The sequence below is a fragment of the Canis lupus genome, chromosome 14 (assembly GCF_003254725.2).
Source record: "Canis lupus dingo isolate Sandy chromosome 14, ASM325472v2, whole genome shotgun sequence".
Classification (NCBI taxonomy): Eukaryota; Metazoa; Chordata; class Mammalia; order Carnivora; family Canidae; genus Canis; species Canis lupus.
The window spans coordinates 34117882-34138743 of record NC_064256.1 but is presented as its reverse complement, the minus strand read 5'-3'; the positions used below and the strand labels follow the sequence as shown (position 1 = coordinate 34138743).

Below are 20862 nucleotides of genomic sequence, written 5' to 3'. Positions count from 1 at the left end.
TTTTAGTTAGAGATGCATGTGCATATGAGACCTTTTAATTTCCAAGAACTTATTTTTCATATTTAACTAAGGAAATATCTTATATGTTTTTTTTAAATCTTGCCTGGAAAATTGAGTTCATTTCAAATAAAATGATAGAAGTATAACTACTGGTATTTAAAATAGTATAGGTTGATTCAATTAAATAGTTTAAGTTAGTTTAATTCTTTTTTTTTAATATTTAATTTATTTATTCATGGTAGACAGAGAGGGAGAGAGGCAGAGGACACAGGCAGAGGGAGAAGCAGGATCCACTCGACGTGGAACTCGATCCGGGGTCTCCAGGATCACGCCCTGGGCTGAAGGCGGCGCTAAACCGCTGAGCCACCCAGGGATCCCAAGTTAGTTTAATTCTTAAGTAAGAATTTAAACCCCATATATAATTATTTTCTAAATAAGGCACCAAAGTAACAACTTCCCTCATTATTGTTCTTACTGCCTTCTATTATTCCCTCAGCATTATCAAAAAGGTCAAACCACAGTACAAAATATTAGAGAACACAGTCAGTTTAGTCTGGTCATGAATATGTTACATATAAAATAATCATAATTAGTTAATAAATCATAAAGAGAAATCAATTCATCAGAACAAAATAACTGAATAATGAAACAGAAGCTAGATAAGAATGTCTATGTGAGAAGCAGAATTATAAGTGCATTATATGGAGAAAACCCTTTGTCTCATGAATCTGTGTTGTGTTTAATAACTACTTTCCATACAGAATCCTTTCAACTACTGTGAAACTTCTTGAGGATAGTTAGTTGCCCCAGACTTGCATGGTTATAATATGCTAGAGTTTTTATTAAAACCAAAATATCCTGACTTTGTGTTTACTGTTCTTTTACTCTGTTGGATAGAATAAAATCACATAGAACTGGGATTGCTTCTTTAACTAATGGATTGTTCATCTTTTTAAAAATAGAAAATTTATATTCATCAAGTAATTTTGGCAGGTTCAAATTTACTATCTAGTCAATGGTTTATTGATTATGCTCATAAACATTCACACTTAGCAAATCTACTTTTTCCTATGCTTGTGTCTTAAATGAGAATGCTTGATATGTGAGTCACTATCATATTTGAAAAATGGAGCTATATCAGTAAGTTACCATAATGAAGCATCACAAATGGTATCAAAGGCTTAACTTTCTGTATCTCAGTTCTTTTTAATGGTAAACTTTTATGAATTAAAATCACCCAACTATTCTCTAGGCTTGAAAAATTGTTTTTAATAATATTTAAAATAAAAACTTAATAAATTGTCTATGATTAGTAATTCAGTAACCCTGATATACATCAGTAACCATGACTTCTGACTGATTCCACAAGAATTTAGAACATGGGCATAGCAGATAGCTATGCATGTTTACATATCCAGTATCCATGTCTTTTTCTTCTGGCATAATAGCATCTTGACTTTCCTTTGGGGAGCTGCTCTTCCCTACTTTAAGTTTAGGCTCCAGAGATGGGCACTCCAGGCCTACTCAATAAAAATCCTTTTGGCGCTAAAGAAGAGCTCTTTCTCATACTGAGTCTGCAAAGATGGAGGAAGCTAAGCTTCAAGTGTCTTAGGCCATGTTGTTACCAGGTGGAAAGAGCTTGCTAGTGAAAGAAATCTACATGGAAAAAAGGAAAGCTAAGAAATGGAATAATAGAGATTCCTAATGTTATTTCTTTACATCAATTATGATTGATAGCCATTAAGAGCCATAGCCAGCTCTTACTTTTGGACTTGTGATTTCATGCATGCATCCATCCATTTATTTATTTCATAAGCCGTCTGATTTGAGTTTCTGCTACTTGTAACTAAAAATGTGCTGATTATTACATCGTGTGGATGGATGATTTTAGTGCTTCACCATGAGTAAGTTCAGAGTTAACAACTTAGAAAATTTCATGAAGGTATGTTGAATCTCAAGTATATATTATGGTCTTAAATATGTTGTACAGTAACAGGGATTCATTTTCTCAACTATAACTTCTGGTAACAAAGTATAGAATACCTGTGCTAGATGTGCCTATTTAGTGTTCCACACAAAAAAAAAATAGGAGAATTTCCTTTGAAAATAGCAGGGGAAGCAGAGAATGATCAAATAATACTAATTAAAGATCAATGAAGTCTAATGAATGTTATTTATAATTAAAATTATATGAGGGTGCACCTAGGTGGCACAGTTGATTGAGTGTCCGATTTTCGGTTTCTGCTCAGGTCATGATCTCAGGGCTGTGGAATGGAACCTCTCATTGGTTTTGCGTTCAGTGTGGACTTTGCTGGAGATTCTCTCTCCCTCTCTCTCGGCTCCTTTCGTTCATGTTCTCTGTCTCTCTGTCTCTCTCTCTCTCTCTAATAAATAAATCTTAAAAAATTATGTGAGATCTTCCTCTAAATGTAGGTCCAGGTAAATTCTTTGTATCAAATAATGTGAAAGCAGTATGTTCCCCAAAAGAGACCAAAATTTTCTTAGAACATATCTTTAATTTCTTAAGACAGTGACAGAGATTTGCTTCTTTAAATGTGGCAGCATTCATGTTTAACTTCTAAGCTCTTCTCCCTTCCTTTCCTCCCTCCACAAATATTTATGGTAGTCCCTCCTGTGTCAGACATTGTGCTAAGTGCAAGGGATGCAGTAGTGAACAGGTCTGACATGAATTTGTTTCTGATAGATACTTCTAAATGTTATTATAAATTTGTTATGGAAATGGTAGAAAGGTGTTCTAAGGTCTACCAAAATTATAGATGCTTCTATTCTCTAGGTAAGACCATACTATAGATATATTATGCCAGACAATGAGGTAGAAACTATGACATTGTTTGCATTATTGTCAGTTTAGGAAACAAATCCTTAGGAAGCTTCTTTTTAAGAAATAAATGGAAGTTTCATTTATGTTTTATTCTCTAACATATTCAGTACCAAGTAACACTTCTATCATTGGCACTGCTTCTACTGTTTGCCTAAGAAGTCCCTTTTCAAGTATATGAAAAGACCTGGCCCCTGAAATATGGCAAGGTTCACTTGGCCATGGGGATTGATGGCAAAGGTTGCTTGAGGTACCCTGAAAACAAACAGGCAAGCTTATTAAGAAAGGGGAGAAATTCTGAACTCTTTCATTACTCTTTTTAGAGAGGAAATTTTCTTTTTGGGTAACAAAAAAAGTCACATCTTGTTTATATGAATTTTGATACTGATAGCAAGTTTCACATATTCTATTAAAGTAACTTAAAAGGCAAACAATAAAGTAGGACTTCCAGGCAAAATGAAACTTATTTTTATAAAGGATTTGTAGTGTGTTGTGTTTTTCCTCCTTATTGAATATGTGGGTTATTTCTAAGAAGAGTCACAGTTCTTGACATACATAGTGCACAGACAGCAGACAGCAATCATGATGGTCAGTCTCATTAGTTTCCTTTGATAGAAAAAGTTCTCTTTATATCATGGTGTAAGAGAGTTAGGTCCTTTGTAAAGGAAATGATTGATTTCCTTTGAAAATGACAACTTTAAGGGCACTCAGCTCATGCCTCCATCGCTTGACTGAATCTATGCTAATTAACTTCTATCTAATCCTGGCATGTTTGTCAATTGCTCTTTACTTTAGGGCTTCTCAGATTATTAACTATGTTTGTATAGTCAATGTCCAATAGGGATAGTATATTTCATTTCCTCAAATTATTTGACAAGTGGCATTTTTTCTTCTTCTCATGGGATTTGTTCATACTAATGTTCTGCACAATGACCATCACGAAATTAGTTGCTGATCTAGAAACGAGCATTTTCTCTGCTAAAATCCGTCAATTATTTTTATTTCAAATAGTGTCGAGAGCATTGCCACATTTAATGTGAAAGTTAATAGACTGTATGAAAGCAATGGTAATAAATTTCTTTTTTTTTCTAGCTTTACTGAGATATAATTGATGTATAGCACTGTGTAAGTTTAAGGTATACAGTATGATTTGATACAGGTATATATTATGAAATGGCCGCCCCAGTAAGGTTAGTTAAAATTTTTATCACCTTAAATAATTGCCTTTTGTGTATGTGTGTGTATGGTGAGAACATTTCAGATTTACTCTTTTAGGAACTTTCAAGTATATAATACAGTATTGTTAACTATAGTCTCAATGCTATACATTACATCCCCCAGAACTTACTCATCTTACAACTGGAAATTGTATGCTTTGACCAACATCTCTCTATTTACCTCCAAACTGCAGCCCCTGGCAACCACCACACTACTGTTTCTATGGGCTTGACTCTTTTTTTTTTTTTTTTAAGATTTTATTTATTTATTAGAGACAAAGAGAGAGAGCACAAGCAGAGGGAGGGGCAGAGAAGCAGGCTCCACACTCAACAATGTGGAGCTCAATCTCAGAACCCTAGGACCATAAGTTGAGCCAAAGGGAGATGCTTAACCAACTGAGCCACCCAGACACCCTGGGCTTGACATTTTTTTTTAAACTCTATATATAAGTGAGATTTTTTTCAGTACTTGTCTTTGTCTGACTTATTTCACTCAGAATAATGCCCTCAATGACATCCATGCTATCCCCAAAGGCAAGATTTCCTTTTTTTAAAGGTTGAATAAGATTCCATTGTATATATACACCACATTTTCTTTACCTATTCTATTGTATACAAATACTTAGATTGTTTTCATGTCTTGACTATTACTGACTAGATACTGCTTCAAAGAACACAGGGATACAGATAACTCTTCAAGAAAGTGATTTAATTTCCTTTGGATATATATATCCAGAAGTGGGATTGCTGGATTACATGATAGTCCTTTTTAAGGAACATCCAGATTGGTTTTTATAGTGGCTGTACTGATTTACATTGCCACCAAGAGTGCACAAAAGTTCCGTTTTCTCCACCTCCTCACCGAATTTGTAATCTCTTGTCTCTTTGACACTTGCTTCTAATCGGTGCAAGATAATATCTCATTATGGTGTTGATTTAGATTTTCCTAATGATCAGTATTATTGAAGGTATTTTCATGTACCTGTTCACCGTTTATATGTCTTTGAAAAAATGCCTTTTCAAATCCTTTGCCCATTTTTAAATGAGACTGTTTTTCTCTCTCTCTTTCTTTCATTCTTTCTGTCTCTCTCTCCTCTTTTTGCTTTTGAGTTGTAGAAGTTCATTATCTATTTTAGATATTAAACCCTTATCAGATATATGGTTTATAATTATTTTCTCCCTTTACATAGGTTGCCTTTTCATTTTGTTGATTGTTTCTTTTGCTGTACAGAAACATTGTGGTTTGATGTAGTCTCATTTATTTTTGCATATGTTGCTTGTGCTTTTGGTGTTAACCAAATATCATTGTAAAGTTCAATGTCAAGAAGTTTTTTCCCTCTGTTTTCTTCTAAGAGTTTTAAGGTTTTAGGTGTTAATCCATTTTGAATTAGTTTTTGCAAGTAGTGTAAGACAGGGGTACAGTTGCATTCTTTTACATGTGGAGATCCAGTTTTCCCATCACTGTATCTAGTCTCTTTATTGAAGAGACTATCTTTTCCCCATGGAGTATTTTTGGCCACTTTGTAAAATATTATTTGACTATATACACATGGGTTTCTTTCCATGCCTTCAACTCTGTTTCATTGGTCTGTGTGTTTATTTTTACATCAGTATCTTGTTTTTACTATGGTTTTGTAGTATAATTTGAAATCAGAAAGTGTAAGTTTCTTAATGGCCAAATAGAAGAGACTTCAATTTTGTTAAGGAACTCCTTTCTTTGGGCTGCTTCTAAATATCAAATCCGCTTTTAAAAGGTAGAGATTTGTTTTTCACTTCAGACCAAAATAGAATAACAGTCCGGATTATCTTCTCACGTGCCTGGAGCCTATGGCTTCCGATGATGCCGCATCTGCACTCTCCCTCTCCTTCCCTACTCCAGAGTGGGATCTTTTTCCACATTTAAAATCTAGTTTTTCTTGAAACATGAGAAGAGCAGCCTTAGCAACCTCCACACTAAAGCATTTCACACACCAAGTCTTTCTCATTCTTCATGCCTTCCTCACTGGAATGGAAGTACGTGAGAAGAGGTCAAAGCTGGGGCAACCGATAGTTTCTTAAACATAGTAGATTTGAAATAATAATTTGTTAACTGGAGGAGTATATGAATTAATAGTAATAAGGTACAATTTTTGACTTTTCTTTTAATTTTTTTAATTTGAATTTTTAACTTGTCCTTTAATCTTTTTTATTGGCTGTGATAAATACTGAGGATTGTCCAGCTGATAGTCCATTATGTACACTTGTACAGACACACACCATGAGCACGTCCTCAGAAATTCTAGCCTCTCTTTCAATTTCTGACCTTTGTTATTTCCTCCTTCTAAAATATTCTTTGCCTCACTTTTCACTCACCAGCTCCTAACCTTCCTCAGATATCAGCTCAAATATCACTTCCTCTAGAAAGCCTTACTGCTTAAGATTGGGATAGATGTTACTCTTATGTGCTCTGAATATAGTCTCTGCTAACATTTACTTTAGCCCTTAAGATTCTAGGTTGAAATTGCTTCTTCTTTTCTGATTCTCCTATTAAATTTTAAACTCCTTTCGGCAAGCACTGTATCTTGTTCACTCTTGTATACCCAGTGCTTGGCGTAGTGCCTGGCCCATGAAAGCTGCTCAAAAATATTTTGGCTATTCATCCAGGGATACATAGCTAATGAGCGGCAGATCTGGGATTCAAATCCAGCTCTTTGTGCCTGTGGGGCATCTTTTTGTCTTGCGCTGAGAAATACTACCTCTTACTCCCACACACACTCACCTAAATACATAGGTATTAAAAATCTAGTCTTCAAAGTCTAGCTAGGGAATGATCCACAGCTAAAGTAAATGATTCTAAATACCTTCACTGAAGTGTGACAAAAGTTGGCACCACATGTGGTGTTCCTACTGCAGTGTGCTTTGTGGGAGGAATGGGCCCTGATGCATTTCTCATGTGATGGAATAATAATAATACCTACAAACCAGCCATTTGGAATAAGTAGGTCATGGGTGAATTGCACAAAACGGCCTCTCCCAATGAAATAATGTTATTCCATAAAATATATCTAAAAGTTAGCAACTTGTTCACTTAGATTGGGAGGAACGAAGTGTTTTGTGGGTGTTTCTAATAATGGAGAAAATTACATTTTAAGTCTTTTCCCTTAAGTATATTTTAACTGAAATTTTATTATATGTTATAATTTATGATGTATTTGTGCTACAAGACAATACATCTTTCAGTCTCCGCTGTAATGATGAATTATGCAAAAGTCTTAGTGTTTTTTCTTCTTAATCATTTGGATGCTCAACTTTTAGATTATGGTAGCATTACAGGCTGCTGCAGCCGAAAAGAGAAAAGAGAATTTGACAACAATTCCTACAGCTGTACACAGTGTATTTTATACCCTTGTTACTTGAGAAAGTTTATTTGTAATTCAGGTGGCACAGACTGAACGTATAACCTATTCATTGTGCTCATTCACACTTTTTAATGGATTTGATGTCTGAAGGCCTTAACTGCCAAGTATCTACCTAGAGCAGAGGTAGTCAAACACATGTGTTTTAAAAGCAAATGCGTTAAAGTTTTTAAATCAAGAGATTTAGCCTCAAAATATATATTTCTGAGATCTGAAAAATTAAGTGATCTGAGACAGATGCCTAAGCAGCATAATCTCCTAGAGGGATATAGCTGCTGCCTGGTTCCTTTCAGGCACAAGTATCTCTAGTCCCTTACACCCACACATTTCCCCCTTTCGTGTTATCTCCTTAGCTCTCTTGGCACTGTTTGGTTTTGATTCTTTATGGTTTTTTTTTTTTTTTTTTTTTTTTTTTTTAAGTAAGCTCTATACCTGACATGGGCTCAAAACTCATGGACATTGATTTCTTTTTATCTGGGCTAAACTATTCCTGTTTGAATAAATAATGATATCTCTGTCAACCAATCAAAAGGATCCAAACAAAACTTATTTTTAAGATTAATAGCTGTTGCGTTCTTTAATCTATAAGTACTGGGAAGTATTTTTTTTAAGTCATTACAGTAGAAATAAGTGAACTTTTGGCCAATATTATTTTCATATATGACTTAATTTAGCTCATAAAGAATGTATGGAACATCTATCTATGAAGCCGTCTTCTTTCAAGGAACTTGTAGCTATTCTCTACTGTACAAGTTCAGTCAATTTTCAACAAACCAGCAATAAGATTGTGAATTTGGGGTAGGATAGGTTACAATCTGTTAAATAAAACAGAGAAGAATTAAACTTTTAAAACTATCTAGAAATGTTAATTCATAAAGATCATAGAATTTTCATCAAAATGAAAAGAAACATAAATCCTTAAATTATATTCATTTTACCACCCCTACCTCACCTCCCCATGCCTACAAAACAAACTCTAGTTTTATAAGTAAGCATTTTTCTTCTTGGGGGAAAAATGGACAGTCCTTGAAAAGTAAGGTTCACTTGTACTCTCACTGAGCATAGTTGCAGAAAGTAGGTCATTGCTTTCCTCACCAAATTAACTAAATATGTTAGCCCTTGAACTTAAAAAAAAAAATCACACTGTTAGTACTAGAACAGCCATGGTGTTCTTCATGGATCTGTTCCCTAGTTAGGAAACAGCTGTTTTCATGTTCTTTGTCCTGCTTTATTGCCTTCTAAATATTTCAGTGTTTCTTCTACTTTCAAGACAGAAAGGCACAGAGATTTGCCAATTCCTGGTACCAGCTCTCTTGGCTATAGCCATTTAGTGGCATTTTGATTTTGGACTTTATTAGTTTGATCTAATTTTTTACAATTATGGCAACATAAAGAAATGAATCCAGAATGAATAGACTAAGTTATAACTCGGTTATCAAGCTTGAAGTCCATCAATTTTTTTTTTATTCCAAACTGCTCCTTAATATCCTTTTTTTTTTCTTTCTTAATATCCTTTAAAAATCCTGTGGTTGTTACAACCAATACCTCTTCCTTAGAAGATGGTACTGGTCTCATAAGTAGAAATTATATACTTACTTATTTTGCCCTACAGTCATGTTGATTTTCTTGAAGCCTCTGACCCCTGCACAAACCAGTCAGTATTTTTGCTCCTAGAGTTCCCTCTAAATGAAATTCCAGTATCTTCTTTCCATTCAGTGATTTCCTAACTTTCTCAAACCGTAGCACCATTTCTGCTTTCACCTTTCTATCAGTGCATCTGCTTTAGCTGAGCTCTCTAAGGAGATGCACATTACCAAATTCAATAGTCCTTAGTCTTTCTCTTCATCTTTCTACAGATTCTTCCTTTGGAATTGCTGTTACCTGTGTGACTCTACAGTTTCCTGGTTCCTTCTTCCCTTCCTACTTAGTTTCTTTCACAGATTTCTCTTCCTCTGCCTATCCCTTAAATAAGATAAAACACATTTTACTTTTGGAACTTTCATGTGCTTCTCTCTTCCGGAGTGATGTAGTACATACTTATCTATGGAGACACATTCCTATGCCACTAGCTCTCAAAGCTGTCTAGATCTTTTTTTTTTTTTTTTGCCCCCACTTTTAATGCCCAACCTTTGAATGCACATACTCATTTATGTGGAATACAATACTTCAACTTCAACTTACATTTTTGCCTCCAAGCCTAATCCTCCTCTTTTATTCCTTATTATTGTGAAGAAGATCTTTATATATGCAAAAACCTAAACTAAACCCTGGGACTAATCCTGATCTGCTTTCTCTTATTATGGAGTTCAATCATTTACTGCAGGGAGGTGGAGAAGTTACAAAGACCATTCAGTTCTGCTCCAGTGGCCTGCTCTTCATCATGCAGGCTGCCATCTGGGAATAGGCTCCCAGATCGTGACTTTGGTGATCTAATTATTCTTAGAATCTAACCTCAAGCTCCTTCCTCCTCCACTGAAAATCTAGTCAGTGACATCTTAAAATGTAAATCTGTTCTCATTACTCTCAAAAACAAACAAATACCCTTTCACAGGCTCATTGCTTGTAACAGAGGTTTCCAAACTTTTTGTTTTTAATAAATAAAGGAATTGTTAAGTAGAAGCCCAAACAGATAAAAGCAAAGGAGCTTTTATTTCCAGCCAGCCTGAGAGTACTCTATTCTATAACTTGAAAATCACTGGCCCATGATATAGAATCAAAATTCCTCCATATGGCAAACAAGGCCCTCTCTGTCAATCTTTCCCACCCTTCCACCTTTTAACCTGCTCTTCATGTTACTCATCTTTCCTTTTCTGTAAACTTGTCACTTTTGTTTTTGGCTTCTCTGCTATTTCATATCCTCTACCGGATGCCTGAATGTCCGGCCTCAACTTATATGACATAATATCTGGCTTATCTTTGAGACAATTAAACTGTCTCCCCAGAGGCATATCTCAATGCTTTCCCCTCCTGCCTATGCCTTGTATTCCCAGCAGCATTGATTATTCCTGCTTCTGAGCATGGTAGTGTGTATGTATGGGGAGAGGTGTAGATAAAATATATATATTATATATATAACAAGTATAATTAATATAAATATTATATAAAATCTATGTTTTACCTATGCCTCTATTTTACATATACATTTATTTATGAGTTAATTTCTCCCATGATATTATGAATTCCTTGAAAGTAAGTTCTATACTCATCTTTGTATTCTCAGCCTTTAGCAGAATGCTTGGATCAAATTCAATATCTGTTACCTTTTACATTGATTTTAGATAATTTTCCTTTTTCTGGATATATTACTTACGACATCTAATCCTTTTCTTCAAAAGCACAAATGCACTTACCCCCTTTTGCACAGTTCTGCAGTGACCTACTATATGGTTCCTTTAGTTATGGTATCAATAAGTACCAACTAAGTGATTCACCTTCTTAAATTTTTATTTGTAATTTTGGAAGTGTTTTTAGAACATATATTCATATGTTAACCTATCCAACAAGCATTTATTGGTAACCCATAGTGCAGTAGGTACAGAGAAGTGAAGAGAAACAGGGAGACAGAAGCAGGGATATCCATTTTCCTATGTTAAGTCTTACTGTCCGTGGTGATAGCTTTCAAACTTAACATATTATGGAACCTTTGAAGAGGAACTAAATTTGGCTTTTAATATGCTAATCCTTAGAACATATGGTGAAATTTAAGAAAGAATAAAGCCTTCACAATTCTGCCTTTACTTTTAATGTGTCTACCATATTGAAGTCATTATCACTTCAGAAAGATACACTTATATGATGCAAAGCAATAGCCAGAATTCATTTTCTGTCTACAAGTTCTATGATGCCTTACTTAAAGAAACGGAGAGTTTCTTTGACTTTCAGTATTTCATAACTCTTATTTATACATATGAACAAAGTGGTTTTTCTTATTTGAGTGTAGTTGATATACAATGTTACACAATGTTAATTTCAGGTGCACAAATTAGTGGTTTGATAAGTTTATATATTATGCTATGTTCACCACAAGGGTAGCTACTTGCTACATTGTATTACAATGTCCTGTTACATGCCTATTACAGAACAAAGTGGTTTTTATACATTTTGGAGAGAGTGGTTTGGTTCATGTGGTTGTAGGTCATTAAACTGAGAATTAAGAAGGATTATTATTGTTTTTATATAAACTCCTGAGTTGATTATTAAAAACAAAAACAGACCCTCTGATTAAAGATAACTCATGGCTGCCAAACTCAAACTACTTATTACTTAAAATGTTCAAATACAATAATACACATAGAAACACACTTAACAATGCACATAGAAAACACTTGGCTTTCCTTGGACTGCCTTGCATTTTTAGGAAAAGAAAGGGGGAAACTAATATTTACGGAATGGCATTTAAATTCTAGGATAATGTCAGATGTTTCTCTTTTAATCCTTTCTTCAAACCTTGAAGCAAGTAGATAACAGGTCTCAAGGGAAGTGAGGTAATTTCCCAGATTCTTCACTAGAAATTAACAGAGTCTGATGTAGAGTTCAGAGCTCTGAAGTCCATCCACACTCTTTCTCTGTGCAATATTGCCTCAGAAACAAATGTTCAAGGCCAGTGATGAATAATACCCAGGTAAATGGGATAAAATATGCCATTTTTAAGTAATAACGCTTCAGACCTGACCTTCTTGTTGCTCTTTGTTTCAGTAGCACATTCTATTTGTAACTATGAGTCACTTTTCACTATCCATAGCTCATTTCTAGTTCTTTCCTGAGGCTGTGAAACTTATTAGAATTGTTTTTATGATGCAATGTATAGGACTCCTAAGTCTACTAATTAGAAATCACAATTTATTTTAATTTTTAAGCTTTATTTATTTATTTTAGAGAGAGAGAGCATGCAGAGGGGAGGAACAGAGGGAGAGAGAGAGAGAAACCTAAGCAGACTCTGTGCTGAGTGTAGAACCCAATGCAAAACTCATTGTCACGACCCTGAGATACGTCTTGAGCTGAAACCAAGAGCTGGCTGCTTAACTGACTGAGTCATGCAGGCACCCAATTGTCAGTTCTTCTAAATTATTATGTGTTTTGTGGTTACTAAAGCTTTCAGATATCTCACATTCTTTTGTGCATATACATTATAGTCCAGTTTTTATATATCATGTAAAGAGATTTGCTGTCTGAATATAAGATTGCTGAAAGGGAATTCAGTTCTAGATCAGAATTGGGAATTTCATTTTATTTCAAAGAATTGGGAATTTCATTTTATTTCAAAGCTTCAAAATACTTTGCAATTGGTGTTTAAACAGTGGAGTGCTGTGTAAAAAATTTAAAAGATCTGGGGCACCTGGGTGGCTCAGTTGGTTGGGTGCCTGACTCTTGATCTCAGCTTACATCTCAATCTCATGGTCATGAATTCTAGTGCCATGTCGGGCTCCACTCTGGGTATGGCACCTACTTAAAATAATAACTATAACTATAATAATAATAATAATAATAATAACTTTTATCTATTACCCTGATTTCTATTATTTCTCTCCAGATCATATTAAAGATTTCCAGATACTCAGACAGCAACTAAATATACTTCATTAACACTTATTCACAAACATACTATAATGTCATATCTCTATCATGGGAGGAATATGACTACACACTTCCTTTCGGCATGCAAAAAATAAGAAAATTACAGCTTGTGCTTTTTGAATGAAGGGAGCCCATTAATAAAACAAATTGAAATCTTAACCAATGGAATAACGATTCTGAGGAATTAGGTCTCTATTTTAATATGCATTATTGATGTTTCCATAAGCTTTAATAAAACCTAAATTAGCAATAATTCAAATTATAAATTAATAACTGAATATTTTAAATAACTGTGCAATAAACAACTTTATTATTTTCTGCTATTTTAATATGCATACTTTGATGTTTCCATAAGCTTTAATAAAACCTAAATTAGCAATAATTCAAATTATAAATTAATAACTGAATATTTTAAATAACTGTGCAATAAACAACTTTATTATTTTCTACAATTTCAATTAGATTCTGCTTTGAATTTTTACCAGTTTTATTTTGCAGAACAGAGAATCAAAAGAGGAAACTCATTTTTATAAGTAGGACCAGAATAACAAAATTATGTCAGTGCTTATCCTGTCCTCTCTGCTAATCACTAATAACTTCCTGGGTGTAAATATTTGTTTAAAGACATTGGCTGCCTCCCTGCCATTACCCATCTCCTCTGCATCCCCCCATAACCCTATCCTACAAAAATATCTGAGTTTGTTAATAGATAGCAAGGTATAATTTTTAGTGAACTGAATCAAAAGCAGCAGAAAAAAAATGCTTTTTTATCACCTATGCTATCTGACATATATGAAGGCCATACTTTCTGTCTACAGTCTCACATATAGTAGCAGAATCAAGTCTAAAACATAGACCTTCAGACTAATATTTATGCCACACCACACTGTTGCTTATACTGAGTTCAGCCAATGATAATTTGTGCTTTGCATATAAATAGATTGCCTTGATATTTCACAGATTTTAAGAAATATCCATTCATCTCACAGTATTTATTGAGCATCTGTTGCATGCTAGATATAGAGTTATGACTTAGGTGGACAAATTCCTTAACTTTGCAGGGCTTAAATTCTAGTAAGGGAGATGCACAATAAGTAAACTGACAAATCTAAAATATAATAATAAATACTCAAAAGCAGTATAAGGAAATAAGAGTATTTTGGATAGTAACTTTGTGAATACATTGTTTGGCTATATTACTTTTTCAGGTGAAGATGGAATTGAGACATTTGGGGGAATGTATTAAGAAAAAGTATGCTTTTATTAATTTTGGCCTTTGTACTTAATTTAGTATATTTGCATATTTGTGAACACACACTTACACAGAGTGGGTTAGTTAGATTGACATGACAATGGCTTTTCTGATGAATTGTTAAAATGCTGGGTGTTTTTCAAAGATTTATTTATTTATTTTAGAAAGAGAGAGCACAAATGGACGAAGGGGCAGAGGGAATCTTCAGGAAGACTCTCTGCTGAGTGTGGAGCTCTACGCAGGACTCAGGCCCACAATCCATGAGATCATGACCTGAGCTGAAATTGCAGACTGTATGCTTAACCAACTGAGCTACCCAGATGCCCCCAAATGCCGTTTTTAATACGGATTCATCTTTGTGAGTATTGCCATTCTTTTACTCCAATTCATTTCAATGACATAGTTATCTAACGGTATTAACACACCTAATCATTGATCCAAAATTTGAAAGGCCAAAAGCTATAGAAAAAGAAAAAGAAAAAAAAAAACAACAGAATGACTTAACAAAACAGAAAAAACACTGGGGTCTCTTTAGTACAACCGTGAAGAAACTTTTCTCATTCCTGGGGAATTCCAGTGTATTGTGAAGAAGAAAGGCCTCTTGCTCCCTCTCATTCTGTTTTATCAGGAAAGAGTAATGATAGTATTCATAGCTTCTGAATGGCCATAAAGCAAGTGGCAAATTTTCTTTTTATCTCCTCCACTTTTTCAAATATCTGAGAGTTTGCTTTTATAATCAAAAAACAATTATCAATTTGATAATAATAATAGCTAATATCCAGCTCTTATCATGTTCTTAACATTAGCACTAGGAAGCACTAATCACTAATAACTTCCTGGTACAGTACAAATGCAAAGAACTTTACATGAATTATTTTATTGAGTGAAAACGAAACCCCCATGAGTTAAAAATATTGTTTGTGTTATGGGTAGTAGTTCTAAAAAGGTTAAACATCTTGTTCAAGGTCACACATATAATCAGGAGAGTCAATGTGGACCCTAGCAATTGGACTTAAATCCTCAGCCCTTAAACAAAAGTCATCTGTGTGACTATTTTATTCTAACAAATAAACTTGTGGGTCAGGTTCTAAGTGAAAAGTGGGAAAACCTGAACTGCATGCTATGATGCAAAAAAATGTCTGAAGGTGCTCACTGGTCATGATGAGTAAAAAGAGTACTCCAGTGTGGTGAAAGACTGTGGTTTTTCTAAGTATCTGTCCACTTTTCCTGAGGGTGATCCCCATGAGCACAGCAGAGATTTTAGACACATAGGTTGATACAAACAGAAACCTTGGAGAAAATTAGATAATTTTTCCCTGCAGTATTTTAGACAAGTACTCTTGGTAAAGCATTTGTAGGGTGTGTTTGGAAAGACCAGGGAAAAGCCTCACAAATATCAACCAAAATCAAAAGGGTACTTGTGGTTGATGGGTACATAGGCTTTATAACAACTTTCTGGCCTCTGCTGCTTCTTCTGTCTCTTGTGGCTACTGAGAGTGAAATTATTCGCATTTGCAGACACTTCCTTGATCACATCTTTATTCATTCAGCTACTATTTATTGAGCATCTACTCTATGTCAAGCATGAAGCTACAAAGAGAGGTTATAGAAATGAAAGAGCAAATTCTTACTTTAAAAGAACTTATGGAATGTTCCTTCTCTCCTTCTAATCCTTAACAGATATTATAAGAGGAAATTGTATGCAATATACTGCTTGGTCCTGGCTTACAAACAAAAACGAAGGAAATCTGTACCTGAGCTTGTGCATGAGGCATTCTAAAGAGGAGGCAAAATAATCAACTAAACAAATACAGACCGATTATGATTATTCCTATGTAGGAATTAAGCAGGGTGCTGTGAGAGAAAATATTAGAATGTTCCTCTTTATGGAGGGAGATTAAGAAAATCTCTCTAAAAAGGTGACACATAAGCTGAAATGGGAAGATGAGGTAGAGACAATCATGGAAAAAGCCAGTCAAAAAGAAGTCCAGACAAAGGAAATGAAAGACTTAACATGGGAAGTAAGAGAAATAGGAGAGGGGAATTTAGTGACTTAATATAGGTTGAGAAAAAAAAAAGATTGTTATTTGCAGGGCCAAGAAAACCAGGTTTCAGAGCCTTGTTCCTATAATTTCTGTTATACTTTCCTGTTTCCAAGACAGTGACATGAGCACTAAATGGACCAAAGAGCCATGAGGAGGAAAAAATTATTTTCAAATTTTAGCAGGTCTTCAAGACACTGTGGGACAAATTATATTTCCAGAGAATTAATGACTCTTCAAAGAGTAATACATCAAGGTAAAATCCTTAGGATACACATTCCTTACTTGTGAAAATATGTTATTTCCCAACAGTTAATTGAGACACTGGGATGGTAGGTTTGTTATAAAAAAATTTTTTTTGAAACTTCAGTTAAAAGGCTTTATTGAAAATATTTGTCATGACAACACTTCACTTAATGTTTCAGAAAACTCATTGCTGAGGTCAATATCTGTGGACAAAAGTGACATAATTTTTGTTTCAGCTCAAAAATTGCAGAAATAAGTTTTCACTAATGATTACTTCCTTATTTTAACGAGGTACTTTTCTGTATTGTCACCCTAAGACACTGACACCTCATTACTTGGCAAATTTATAGGGTTTTCAAATCTCTGAATTGTCCAAAGAAGAATTTGTGAAGCCCCAATTTCCTCAGTTTCATTATTTATATGACTGATTAAAAATTAAGTCATGAGGGAAGCACTAACAATGTGATCGAAAGTCTGTGGTTAAGCTGCTAGCTTGTCAGAAGAATCCAACATACGCACACATGTGCAGGCACACTCACCCATATGCATCCTGAACACAGACAGGAAAGCCATATTTTCAGTAAGCATGGCCATAGGAAGGACAAGACATTCACAGGCTCAGCATTTCTTCTTCACGCCCCTACTAGATGAGCATCTGGTCAGAATATTCTTCGATTCTTTTTTTTTTCCCCAAAGATTTACTTATTTATTTTGAGAGAGGTTGGGGGAGGGGCAGAGAGAGAATCCCAAGTGGACTCCTTACTGACCATGGAGCCTGAGGCAGAGTTCAATCCCAGGACCCTGAGATCATGATCTCAGCAGAAATCAAGAGTAGGGTGCTTTAACTGACTAAGCCACCCAGGTGCCCCATATTCTTCAATTCTTCAAAGAACACTGGATCATCCCCAGATTACTCCATGATACAGCCTTGTGACTCTGTTGGGGAAATGGTTTATTATAGGGAGCCACGAGAGCCCTTCTTGAAATCTTATTCTCATCTCTCCTTTCTTTGCAGCCCCTTAAATTTCATTTTCTCTGATATCTAATTCTCTATATCCTTGCTTCTCAAGGTGAGGTCCATGAACCAGCAGTATCACAGGAGGGCTTGTTTGAAATGCAGAATTTCAAGCCCCACCCCAGGCCTGCTGAATGAGAATCTGCATTTTTAACAACAAACGTTATATGTACATTACAGTTTGAAGCTCTTCTCTACATTTAAACATGCACAGATCTTACCTACCTGACAAAGCTATCATCAGACTTTGCCCCCTTCTCTTTGCTCTAATTATATTTTTCCCTTCTTTTCAGGCAGGCTTCCAAGTGTTGCTTCATATATTCCAATTCCTTTTTGCTTTGCCCTCCATACCACCCTGTCTTCATGTCCAGCTTTAGTGCCCACATAAAAATCATCACTCCTCAGCATCCTTTCACCTTATCCCCACCTAGCCTCTACCGCTGCTCCCTTCTCAGACCACGGGGTTCACACCCCTCCCCCAGGGTACCGCGTAGGTCCAGGTTAATTCAAGTAGTCAACTACTTTCTCCTGGCCAGGACGACTGGTGTCTACAATGGAGTAGGCTTGTGACCACTTAGAGTGAATGAGGAACAACCAGACTTGCTTAGGACTCCTGGGGATGGAGATTTCTTGATTTATTTCTGTGAGGCTTCAAGATGACAGGATGTAAGTTCTGGAGCTCCTTCCATCCTGCCTTTAGACCCAGGTAGAACTGCTATTTAACCTGGGCCTTCGTGCTCTGGTCCTAGCTGTAGCGGGGCTTCTTTTTTTTTTTTTTTTTTTAATTTTTATTTATTTATGATAGAGAGAGAGAGAGAGAGGCAGAGACACAGGCAGAGGGAGAAGCAGGCTCCATGCACCGGGAGCCCGACATGGGATTCGATCCCGGGTCTCCAGGACCACGCCCTGGGCCAAAGGCAGGCGCTAAACCGCTGCGCCACCCAGGGATCCCTGTAGCGGGGCTTCTTACGGCTGGTCAAGGATCCTCTGAGGTCATGGGGATGGATCGAGCACCCCCTTATCTAGGAACCCAGGACTCTGGAATCATCCATTTGATGTCCCGCCCCCCAGTCTGCTTGCAGAAAGAAAGGTGCTTGCGCACTTCTTGGGCTATTTCCTGAAATGTATCCTGCTACTGTTAGCGTATGTACTTCTTAGCCTGAGTGGTAACAGGGGCAGTTTTCTGTGAAGAGTGTGGACACAGCTTGCTCCTGGGGGCTGTGTGTTCACATAAGTCTGTCACCATATCCCCATGGGGCAGGGTGGGGCTGGAGGAGAAGAAAGAAACAGCTAATGACTGCCATCAGTATTCATTTATTGTTGGTAGCATGAGACTCTTACCCCATTTCTGCTCTGGAATGCCACCAGTGACTTGTCCTTTCCATAACTTTCCTCTGTTTTCATTTTCTTTGTATACTGTCCCTCATTTGGCACTATAGACTCCTTTAGAACTTGGAAAACTCAGTTATGAAGTATTTGTATTGTGTACGTGTCATAGGTTGTGAATGTCAACAGAGAGATTCTTCTCTCCTGGTCTGATCTTCACCTTCAGGTCCTTCCAACTAAAAATTGTTTTTTAATCAATCACATCTTCACCTTCCTCATTGTAGACGTCATGTATTAGTTAATTCAGTAGATTTCAAATTAGTGTCATTCTTCTCAAATGCATCTTCTGCAGAATCATGAGAGATCTTCTAAGAGGAAACTAATTACATATTTTTTCCTATTTATTAATCACCAGTGGTCCTCTCCACCTATTTAATATCCACAATCTTTATGATGGCTTACAAATCCCTTCAGTCTCTGTCCCTTGTTTACATGTCCAATCTACTTACTCATTAACTAAATATTTACCGAGTATCTACTTTGTGGTAGGCAGGATTGTAATGTAGATACTCTAGCTAATAAATTGGGTTCCTGCTTTCAAGCAACTGTTAGGGTCAAATAGTCTATAAACAAACAAGAAGCTAATAAGGGAAATTTTTAAAAATTGGTATACTTTGTTAACAGAATGAAAAGAGTTACCTGTTAGAGAATAACAAGGGGCTAAATTAAGCTATGTGGTCTGTCTGGGCAAGTTTTCTAGAGATGTGACATTTAAGCAGAGACTTCAATGGCTAGAACACATTTGTACCTGAAGTGCTGCCAAGTGAACCTTCTAATAAGCGAAACCCAGAAAGAGTGCAAAGGCCCTAACAGACCTCAAACTTGCAATTTCTCAAGCATGCCAGGCTATTTCAAGCCTCTGGTGGCTTGGTGCATGCTGCTGGTCCATCTGCTTGGAATGCTCTGTCCTTCATTCTTCCCAGACAATTACTACTCATCTTTTAGTTCAATCCACCTGTTACCTGCTTTGTTAAGACTATTGGACAGCCATCCTCTTGCCAAACAGATGGAGGTGTTCCTTCCTGTGCAACCCTCTCCTTGCATGAATTCTTACTGTATAATTCGTTTATGGTCTTGAAATTCTCTTAAAGACAGAGAGCATGTTTTATCACCTTGTTTTTCTAGTCTTCAATGTATTACACGCTCAATGAATATTTGCTGAAGTGCATGAAGGCAACTTTCATTTGAAACTGTCTCATCTCTTCAAATCCCTATGCCAGTCTGTTCTAATTAGAACAAAACAAAACAAAACACTCCTGGACATCCTTATTTTTCTTCTTAGTGGGCTCTTCTTCCTTCTTTCCCTCCCCATCTAGTCTTTATGATTCACTTAGTGCTGCAGATTTACAGCTTTCCAGTTTGGAGAGCCACTGAATTTTCAGAACTTGAATAACCATTTCTGTGCTGATTTAATTTTTTTTAAATTTTCAATAAGATGCTAATATTTTTTTAATTATATGTTTATTTTCTTTTTTTTTAAAGATTTGTATTTATTTATTCATGAGAGACACATAGAGAGAGGCAGAGACACAGGCAGAAGGAGAAGCAGGCTCCCCATGGGGAGCGCAATGTGGGACTCAATCCTGGAACTTCGGGATCATGCCCTGAGCCAAAGGCAGATGCTCAATCACTGAGCCACCCAGGTATCCCATATCTGTTTATTTTTAGTTGACTTTCATCTCCTTGTTTTATTCCTTGTCCTCAAGATCTTAAAAATTATTGAGAGAGGGGGAAAAAAACACAATATATTAGGCATAAAAATCAAAGTCACTGTATGTTTTCAAGGAATCCCTGGTGTGTCTACACATGTGGTGATTGTCAAATAGCTTTGAGTCAGATATCCTAAATGCTTTATAAGTATGTCATTTAAACTTCAAAAGGGTATAATAAAGTAGG

General features: G+C 35.8%; 1 long non-coding RNA gene across 1 annotated transcript in view; it reads left to right on the top strand.

Annotated features, from left to right (window-relative positions):
* LOC125752475 (uncharacterized) overlaps window positions 1-20603 on the top strand; it is a 30366-nt gene extending 9763 nt beyond the window's left edge. Inside the window, exons 2-3 of the long non-coding RNA XR_007402040.1 lie at window positions 14442-14635; window positions 20449-20603. This is a non-coding gene — a long non-coding RNA (uncharacterized LOC125752475). The remainder of the gene's footprint in view (window positions 1-14441; window positions 14636-20448) is intronic.
* The last annotated feature ends 259 nt before the right edge of the window (window positions 20604-20862 follow it).